Source organism: Marmota marmota, unplaced genomic scaffold (assembly GCF_001458135.2).
Source record: "Marmota marmota marmota unplaced genomic scaffold, marMar, whole genome shotgun sequence".
Lineage (NCBI taxonomy): Eukaryota > Metazoa > Chordata > Mammalia > Rodentia > Sciuridae > Marmota > Marmota marmota.
This window is the reverse complement of record NW_026000026.1, coordinates 78,422,941-78,432,362: the sequence shown is the minus strand read 5'-3', so window position 1 is coordinate 78,432,362 and position 9,422 is coordinate 78,422,941. Positions and strand designations below refer to the sequence as shown.

The 9,422-nt window shown below is 37.7% G+C and overlaps 1 protein-coding gene across 1 annotated transcript in view; it reads left to right on the top strand.

Moving 5' to 3' along the window:
* The window catches only part of Jakmip2 (janus kinase and microtubule interacting protein 2), a 156,421-nt gene that overhangs the window by 22,706 nt on the left and 124,293 nt on the right, over nt 1–9,422 (top strand). The gene's annotated exons all lie outside the window — the stretch shown is intronic.

The window sequence follows — 9,422 nt, the reverse complement described above, 5'->3', positions numbered from 1 at the left end:
GAAAGACAGAACTAAGGGTCTGGGTCTCCGCCTGGAGGGATTGGCTAGAACTACGTCTTCTAATACTATTTCATAATCTATGCCAAATCCATGCACCACTTGACTTATCACTAGTCAGGGTTGTTTCTGTAGCAATTCACCTTTTGGATACTTAAATGCATTGGTAGCCATTCCTGGGTATCCACAGAGGATGGGTTCCAGGCCCCCTGTGGATACCAAAATTCAGGTCCCTTAAATCAGCCCTTGGACTCCGCAGCCCTGTGGTCTTATCTATTTAAAAGAAAACTACATTGCTACCACCCTCCATTTACATAGAACTTGTGCACAGCCTCCTATATATTTCAGGCTAATTTGTTTTTTTGTTTTGGGTTTTTTTTTTTTTTTTTTGGTACTGGGGATTGAACTCAGGGACCTTAACCGCTGAACCACATCCTTGACCACTTTTATATTTTATTTTTAGACAGGGTCTTCCTGAATTGCTTAGGGCCTTGCTAAGTTGCTGAGGCTAGCATTGAACTTGCACTCCTCCTGCCTCATCTTCTGAAGCTTTTGGGATTACAGGCGTGGGCCTTTGCACCTGGTTTTGGAGGTTTTGATCTCAGCTTCCTGATTTGTTAGATGTGTGGTTGTAGACAAGTTACTTTAACCTCTTTGTGCCTCAGGTTTTTCACATATAAAATGGGAACAGCAATGCTTCCTGTACAGCATTGTTTTTGGTATTAAATATATTAAAATGTAAAAAATTATTTTAACAGTACTGGCATATAGTAAGACTATGTAAATATTTATTAACTATATGAAGAATTAATACAGTAGCTGATATATAATATTATTAGCTCAATGTTTTGTATATTTGACAAAGCACTGTGTATTTTTTTAGCTTTTTTCTTGTTGTTCAACTGATAGGAATACCTTGATTTAAGAGCTTTTTCAAGGATCTGTTACTTTTCAAGCAGATATTAAGGGATTCTAGAAGAAAGAGCCACCTTGTGCCCTCAATTAACTCTTCAGCCACTCGCATTTCCTTCCAATCTGCCTTGTATGCATATGAAGTCCAATTTAGGATTAGAGTGCACATGCCTTTGGACATCTGCCTCACGCTTTTCACACGATGGGCGAGATTCCCTGTTCCCATCCAGGCCATGGAGGAGCCTGTGGCTTCTGCACCCCTTCTCCTCTCCTCTCCCAAAGACTTTTCTCCTGTAATTATACTCTCATTCCTTTAAACCATTCGTTTCCTCCTCTCACCTGGATCACTCACACCAGCCTACAGATATGCTCTTGTATCACAGATTAAAAGTTCCTCTTTTTACCACTGCATACCGTTCAATCACAGTCCATGGATGTCTCGCTCTTCTTAGCAAGGTCTGCTGAAAATATTCTCTTGAAGCCATCTACCCCTCACCTCACATTCTCCCTAAACGCGCTAGGTGGCTTCCACTTCTTTCATTCCACTGAGACTGCGCCTGTTACACTCCTAACAACCTCTGTCTGTACTTCAATGCCAATTCCAAAGTCTTTTATTCTCTGTTCTTTTCCAAAATATTGGTCACCCAGATAAGACTGTTGACCCCTTCCCTGTTTAAGCTTTTCCTTCATGGTTTCTTAAACTACGCACTCATGGGTTATTTTCTTTATTTCACCAACTGCTTCTTCTAATTCCTGGGGCTGCTCCCTTTTCTACTTTCTATCCCTAAATACTTGAGTTTACCAAAGTGCAGAGCTAGACCTCCTTAAGCATGCTGGCCACACCCTGCCCATGTAACACCACACAGGCCATCTAGAGGACAGCGCAGCCAGTCTGCAGTCCTGCTTCTCCTCAGGATTCCAGGGTTACACTCAGTCATCCACTTAACGTCACCCTGCTGTGTTTGCTAGACCTTCAGACAGAACAGGGACATGGCAGAAGTCACGTCTTGCATGCAGAGTCCACAGCAACACCAGCTTGCCTTCCCTGGCCTCCATCTTAGTACATGGCATTAATATCCTCTAAAGGTTTAAAGCCAATTGGAAGACCTGTCTTTGATTTTTTTCTTTCTCTCATTTTATTAACAACCCTGTTACTTTTACCTCAAAACATTTCCTACTTTCTCATCTTTATTTCTACTTTCCTATTCAGAGCCACCCTCTTCCCCTGCCTGATAAAACTTTCTAACTCATTAATGGGACCCTCTGCCCCCACCACCCGCCCTGCTATACACAGTAAATTCTCAGAAAAAAATTGCATCCACTCTTTTAAACATAAATATAATTACAACTTTCTCTCCCAACGCATCTCATAAGTACAAATTTTTTGTCAAAATGTACACAGTGCATGTCCTCAAACACCTCTCTCTACTGGTCTCTTCCTCATATTCTCCTCTTTCTATTCCTGAGACATATTCTTCTTGGTGCTTTCCTCTCCCTTAATAAGTCTGTCTACATCTTGTCTTCAAACTGCAGCTTGTCCTGTTTTCAAAAAAGCTGTCTTAGGTCATCCAATCTAGATGAGCCACTAGATGCTCCTCATCACCTCCTGCCATGTGATGAGCTATGGAACACTCATCACTGATTGACATTTGGAGTTCTTGGCCACCAGTACTCTTTTTGTTTATTTTTATATCCCTGAAGCCTAGAACAGGGTCTGAAGAGTAGGTACTCAATATGTGTTGAATGAATGTTCTAGAGTAGAACTCACTTAAACATTTCCTTGTATGATTTCATGGTTCTCAAAGCTGTCTTCAAAACAATGATCTGATTACCATCTTAGTTCCTGAGACCTTCAGATCACTTCCTTTTTTTCTTCTTTTCTGGTTTTTCCTCTTCCCTTTCTTTGTTCTGTTTTCCCCTCCCCTTCAACCTTTCTTGCTTTATTTTCTTTTGTTTTTTTATGATTAGATAATACTGATATAAACATTTCAGCCTTACATCTTTACCCTTCCACTGGGTTATTTTCTGGCAATAATTTATCCAGTAATGGAAATCACTCAAAGGGTAAGGCACACCCTATAATCTTTAAAATCAGTCCAAAGAGTACGTCAGACCTACAACCATTAAAATCTGTCGCTTCTCTTTCTCCTTCCTGTTAGGACTTCATCACCAAAATATAAGGTGGAGGTGTGAAGAGAAAGAGGGTTCCAAGAGCAATAGAGCAGAGGGATTAGTGTCCCTTAGCATGTGGGTCAGTGATTAGACCAGTCAGAGGACATTTGAGCCTGGACTAAACATGCCTTCACAAGTTTCACTCTTGGGATTTTATTTTGCTTCAGTTTTTTTTCCATGGACATCTGGTATCTTTGTGTATGCTCTAAGGGAGTTTTCTTTGTATAAAACTCAAAAATTTTGTATTCAATTCTGTTGAATTTATTCTTTGATTTACTGCTTATAATTCTCAAACATTTGAAAGGCATCACATTTTCAGCTAGTTTTTGGTGATTTGAAGATAAAGTTAACTCATTAAACAACCTGAAATTTACTATGAAATATCATATAAACTACAGGTTATCTATGTTTGTTTATAAAATAATTGTCTTTGCTCTCTTTCAGATTAAATATTTGTTTTCAAAGAAATCATTTCTCCTCTCTTAAAATTAATTTTTCATTTGAATCTGAGCAATTAGTCAGTAAGGCTTCCGTTCGTTACCAACAGAAATTATTTAAATTATTTAATTGCTATGTTTCCATGGACATGTCTATTTAGATGAAGTGTAAGACTGAAAATTAGCAGACACATTCTAATTACCCTAGTACTTCTGTGTTCTCATTATTGGTCTAGTAACATTTTAGTTGGAGGAGTTAAATTTAAGGGACCTTTATTATTTTCTGAAATTTTACTAAATTATTTCTACATCTGATTACATTGCCTAAAATAAAGTATATGACAAATATGTTTTATTAAATAAATTTATCCTTTATAGGTTAAATAACACACAGTACAGCTTATACATGAATTTAAGAAAATCATGGAGGGTTGGGGTGCCTCAGTGGTAGAATATTTGCTTAGTATACACGAGGTCCTGGGTTCGGTCCCCAGCACTGGGGGGAAAAAATTCATGACCTTATTTTGAACTTAAAAATAACTTGATTGATATTATTTGTATTTGGTATAACCCAAAGAATGGCAAAAAAAAAAGGAGGGGGAGAAGACGAAGAAGAACCTATAGATAGAAGTCACTTCCAAATATATCTACTTTTTAGCATATCTCTATCAAAAATAATTATAATAGGGGCTGAGATTTTGGCTCAGCGGTAGAGTGCTCGCTTAGCATGGGCGGGACCTGGGTTCGATCCTCAGCACCACATAAAAATAAAGATATTGTGTTGTGTCCATCTACACCTAAAAAATAAATATTTTTTTAAAAATAAAAATAATTATAATACTTTAAATATTGTGCATAAATTGATACTTAGTCTTAGACACAAATGCATCATTGCTCAGATTTTTTAAAAAATGCTACCAGCATAAATTAATACATGTTGAATTTTTACCACATACCTAGTACTATGCTAAATGTTCACATGTATTACTTTATTTCATTACCACAACTGCCCAGAGAGGCAAATATTTTAGACATTGTTATGGTCATTTATCTTCTAGATAAGAAACCCAGGGGCTGAAGATTCAGAACTAGGTCCAACTTCAGGGGCAGAAGCTAAATGTACACCCAGGCCCATCTGACTCCAGAGCCAGTGAGAGTCTGTTTCTCACTTAGGTGATTTGACTAATTCCCATCTTGTGAAAGCTAGAACTTCTCAGAGGTCTTCTTGAGATTTTTTGTAAAACATTTTAGGACCAACTTTAATCCTGTGGGTGAAGAGATGTCTCCAAGAACATGTTTCCCTAATGCCACATCACAGTCTGTTCTTTGATTTCAAAGTTAAGAATTAAGGCCATGATTTAGTCAGTTTTTGTTGTTGTTGTTGTTATTTGTTTGGTTGTTGTTGTTTGTTTGTTTGTTTGCCACTGTGACCAAAAGACCTGATATGAATAATTTTAGAAGAGGAAAAATTTGTTTGGGGCTCATAGTTTCAGAGGTCCATAGATGGCTAACTTCATTGCTTTGGGCTCAAGGTGTGGCAGGACATCATCATGTCAAAAGGGTGTGGTGGAGGGAAGCAGCTCAGGACATGGCACCAGGAAGCAGAGAGGTCCCTGATTACCGAGGACAAAATATAAACCCCAAAGGTATGTCTCAGTGACCAATCACCTCCAGCGCACCTACATGTCTATAGCTACCAGTTAATCCCTATCAGTGATTAATCCACAGATTAGGTTTCAATTCTCATGATCTAATTATTTCCCTTCTGAATGTTTTGCATTGTCTCACAATGAGTTTTTTGGGGACGCCTTATGTCAAAACTAGAAGGCAGTAACTTCATTTGTGAGATGTTTCTCCCTACCCTAAATATTAGTCCACTTCACTAGAGGGAAGGTCTATGAAAATTTTGTATTCTGTCCCAGTGGCTGCTTCTGTCTATTGGGTTCTTCACTTTTGGTAAGCAATATTTTCTGTGAATGAATAGGTCCCAATGGGATGTAATCACCTTGTGGAACATGCAAACAGACCTTGACCCAGCACCATGCCTTTTCTTTCCGGCTTCCAAGCATGTGTAAATTAGTTTCGTCCATGATCAGCAGCATTCATTCACAAGGACTCTCTTCTTCTTCCCTACAAAAATTATTTTTCTTTAAACAAATAGCACAAAATATGCGAAAGGGAAGAAAATAAGCATTTTATTAAATTAAGCACTTATGATACATGTGACAGCTTCTGGCACAGTTTCCCGAGCATGGAAAGTACTGTGCTCCATATTGTTTGTTTTTGTCTCCCTTCTTGCCTTCCCACTCTCTGCACTTCTGGTGTTTTGTTCACTGTTGCTCACCTGAGTGAACAGATGGCAAATCCAGAGACATCAGCTAGCACATGGAAGGGCTGAGCGCAGGCTATTTATTTTGCTGGTCCTACCAGAGGACAAACGTGCAGTCCTCCACTTCTCTAGTGACTTTAGACAACAGCAGGCACCTGTCTACCCTCCTCTTCCTCTCACACTCTCCATTCTCCCTTTACCTGATCCAATCTCCATCTAGTGGGCAAGAGTTTCCATAAGGAGTTGTATTAAAAGGATTTATTAGGCCTTGTTTGTGAAGCTCTTTCAATTCCTCAAAAAAAGAAGCACGAATACAACATATCATGCTGAGCAAGTTATTTTCTGTTTCATGTCTTATAGTCATGAGAACTTTTCAAGAACAAAGGCTTTTTGAGAAGGTGAGATATGGGATTTTTCTAAGGATGAGTGGCTTGGATGCCCTGATCCCTGTGTGTACCACAGTAAGGGGTAAAGGAAGGACCCTTCCTGTTATATATCTATTTTTACTGACTTTTACTGACTTAAATGATTTCTTCTATAAAAACAACACAAATAAAATGTATTTGATAGAATTCTTCTCCCTGACACTTCAGCAACTACATGAAAATATAAAGTGCTTTGGAATGAAATTGTTGATACTTTCCTTTAGTTCACTATAGTCAGACCATGAATCACAGTGAATCTTCCTTTTAAAAAGCATTTTAATATTCATATTGATCCCTGCACTGATACGTTCATCTGTCAGACATTTTTATGGATTGTGTTGATCAGCTTTTCATCACTGTAACCAACATACTTGACAGGAACAACTTAGAGGAAGAGAAGTTTGTTTTGGCTCATGGATTCAGAGGATTTAGTCCATGGTCTGCCAGCTCCATAGCTCTGGGCCTGAGGTGAAGCTGGACATCATGGAAGGGTGTGGTGGAGGACAGCTACTCAGTTCACCGCAGCCATCAAACAGAAAGAAAGTGAGGCTCACACTCTGCATGCCTGAAGGGTCCTGATTGCTCCAGCCACACCCTACCTGCCTACAGGTACCACCCAGTACAGTAATCCTGTAAAATTATGAATCCATAAAATGGATTAATCCATTGATTAGCTCTCATAATCTAATCTTTTCGCCTCTGAACATTCCTGCATCGTGTCACACATATGCTTTCAGGAAGACACCTCATATATAAACCATAATACAGATGTTTGTAAGGACATTCATATAAAGGCCTGTGTTTCTTTTTACAGGATATACCCATATTTAGATCAAATTAAATGATCTCAATTCTCCTTGTGGGTCTCCAAAGCTAACATATTAAATTTGTGGATACCCTTGTACCACTAAATGCTCATAAAACCTTAGTGCCTATTAATCCTTGTAGACAAACTAATTGTTTTCTTAAGAAGTTACTCTGTCAGTTTAATTGCAATCAAATAACAAAAATCAATTACAGAGACACTGAGAAGAGCAGTAGCTAATATCAGGTTTACCATTATCAATAACTTCCATGTATGAGAAAAACTATTACTGCTATCACTATTGTACCTGAGGTCTTTATCTCTTTGTATTCCACACAATTTCCCTGGGTGTAGATAATCTCCCCTTTCTTGTGGTTCCTAAATCTGTTTTCAGCACAAATCTACATTACCAATTACTTCTTGGACTTATCCATTTGAACATCCATGGACCTTCCTGTTGTGTTTCAAATTTTAGGTCAATAGCTACCTAATTATTCAATCCAGAATCCTGGATGTCATTCATGAGACCTCTCCTTCCTCACTCCAGTTAATCAACTCTAAAATCATGCCGATTCTCCCTGCACAGCATCTTCATGCATTCCTATCTCCCCCACTGTCATTACTTTTGTTTTGACCATCGTCACCTTACATCTGGATTATTTCAATAACGTCTTATAGATTTCTAGTATTTGGTTTCTCCTAAGCTTGCACAAAAGTCTTGGGTTTATCTAATGAGCTTATTCTTGATCTTGCTACTCTGATTCTTACAAGCATATAAAAAGTCCTCGCTGCCTATGAAGTAAAACTTCAATTCTGTAGTTATAAGATGTGAACCCAGTTTACTTTGCAAACTTTATGCAGGTTGAACATCCCCAATACCCGAATCCTTCAAAATACAAAATATAAAAGCCAGTGCCAATATAATGCCACGAGTGGAAAAATCCCATGCCTGATGTCATGTGACAGGTTATAGTTAAAACATGGATGCTCTAAAACTACTATATAAACTGAACTATGGGCTATGCTTGTAAGTTTTATATGAAATAAAAATGAATTTCTGGTTTCAGCATGGGTCTTACCCAGCCCTCTATCTCATGTATATACACATTTTTCAAAATGTGAGAAAATATGAAACCTGAAGCACTTGTTGTTCCAACCATTTCAAATAAGGGGTTTTCAACCTGTACTGAAATACAGCTGCTTTCTCCCTGTTCACAGGGATGTAAGCTACCTTCTACTCATAATGGACTAATCTGTCCTCAAATCAAAATATTTTATGTCCTCCTGCTGTTTACACTATCTGATAACAGAGATGAGTGTTTAAAATATGAGGCTTTCAAATTATACAGACCTGGAAAGGAATTCATATTTTTTGCTGATAATTAGGTAAGGATTTCTGATTAAGTTATTTCACCTTTCTGGGCCTTATTTTTGTAATATGAAAAGTAAGACTTTAAAATAAGCTTCACTTAACTGGGTTGTGAGGAGTGAATTGTAGGTGCAAGTATAGAAACCTCCCTGTGGAAAACATTGTATCTATTAGCTAGTTACCCAGAGGGTACCTTTTCATATACCTGAAATCTGAAATTCTAGATATCCTGAAAGTTAAAACAGATCAGTAAACTTTCTGTATAGGTTTCCTTGACCTAGACTTCTCATGAAATCATCATTAATCATCCTTTTATCTAACTTCCCAGAGCATCTGTAATCCTCCTATTATAGCATACATTGCAATGTATTATTTTTATGGGCCCTCTTTCCAACCAGACAGTGAATGTTCATGGATGGGTACAATGGCTTATTCATTTTGTATCCTGGGACACAGCACAGATCCAGCCTATAATAGGCATTCAAGAGTTGTTCCCAAAATTGAATTAGTGAGAAATTTAAACATCTTTAATATATATATATATATATATATATATATATATATATATATTTAGTTGTAGAGGGAAATATGTATATACATATATTTAGCTGTAAACATACATTCAGTTGCAGATGGACACAATACCTTTATTTTATTTATTTATTTTTAGGTGGTACTAAGGATCAAACCTAGTGCCTCACTCATGCTAGGAAAGCTCATTACCCCTGAGCTACAATCCCCAGCCCCATTAAACATCTTATTTTGGGGCTGGGGATGTGGCTCAAGCGGTAGCGCGCTCGCCTGGCATGCATGCGGCCCGGGTTCAATCCTCAGCACCACATACAAACAAAGATGTTGTGTCTGCCAAAAAATAAAAAATAAATATTAAAAAAAAAAATTCTCTCTCTCTCTCTCTTTCTCACTCTCTCTTTCTAAAAAAAAAAAAAAAAAAAAAAAAAAAAAAAAAAAAAAAAAA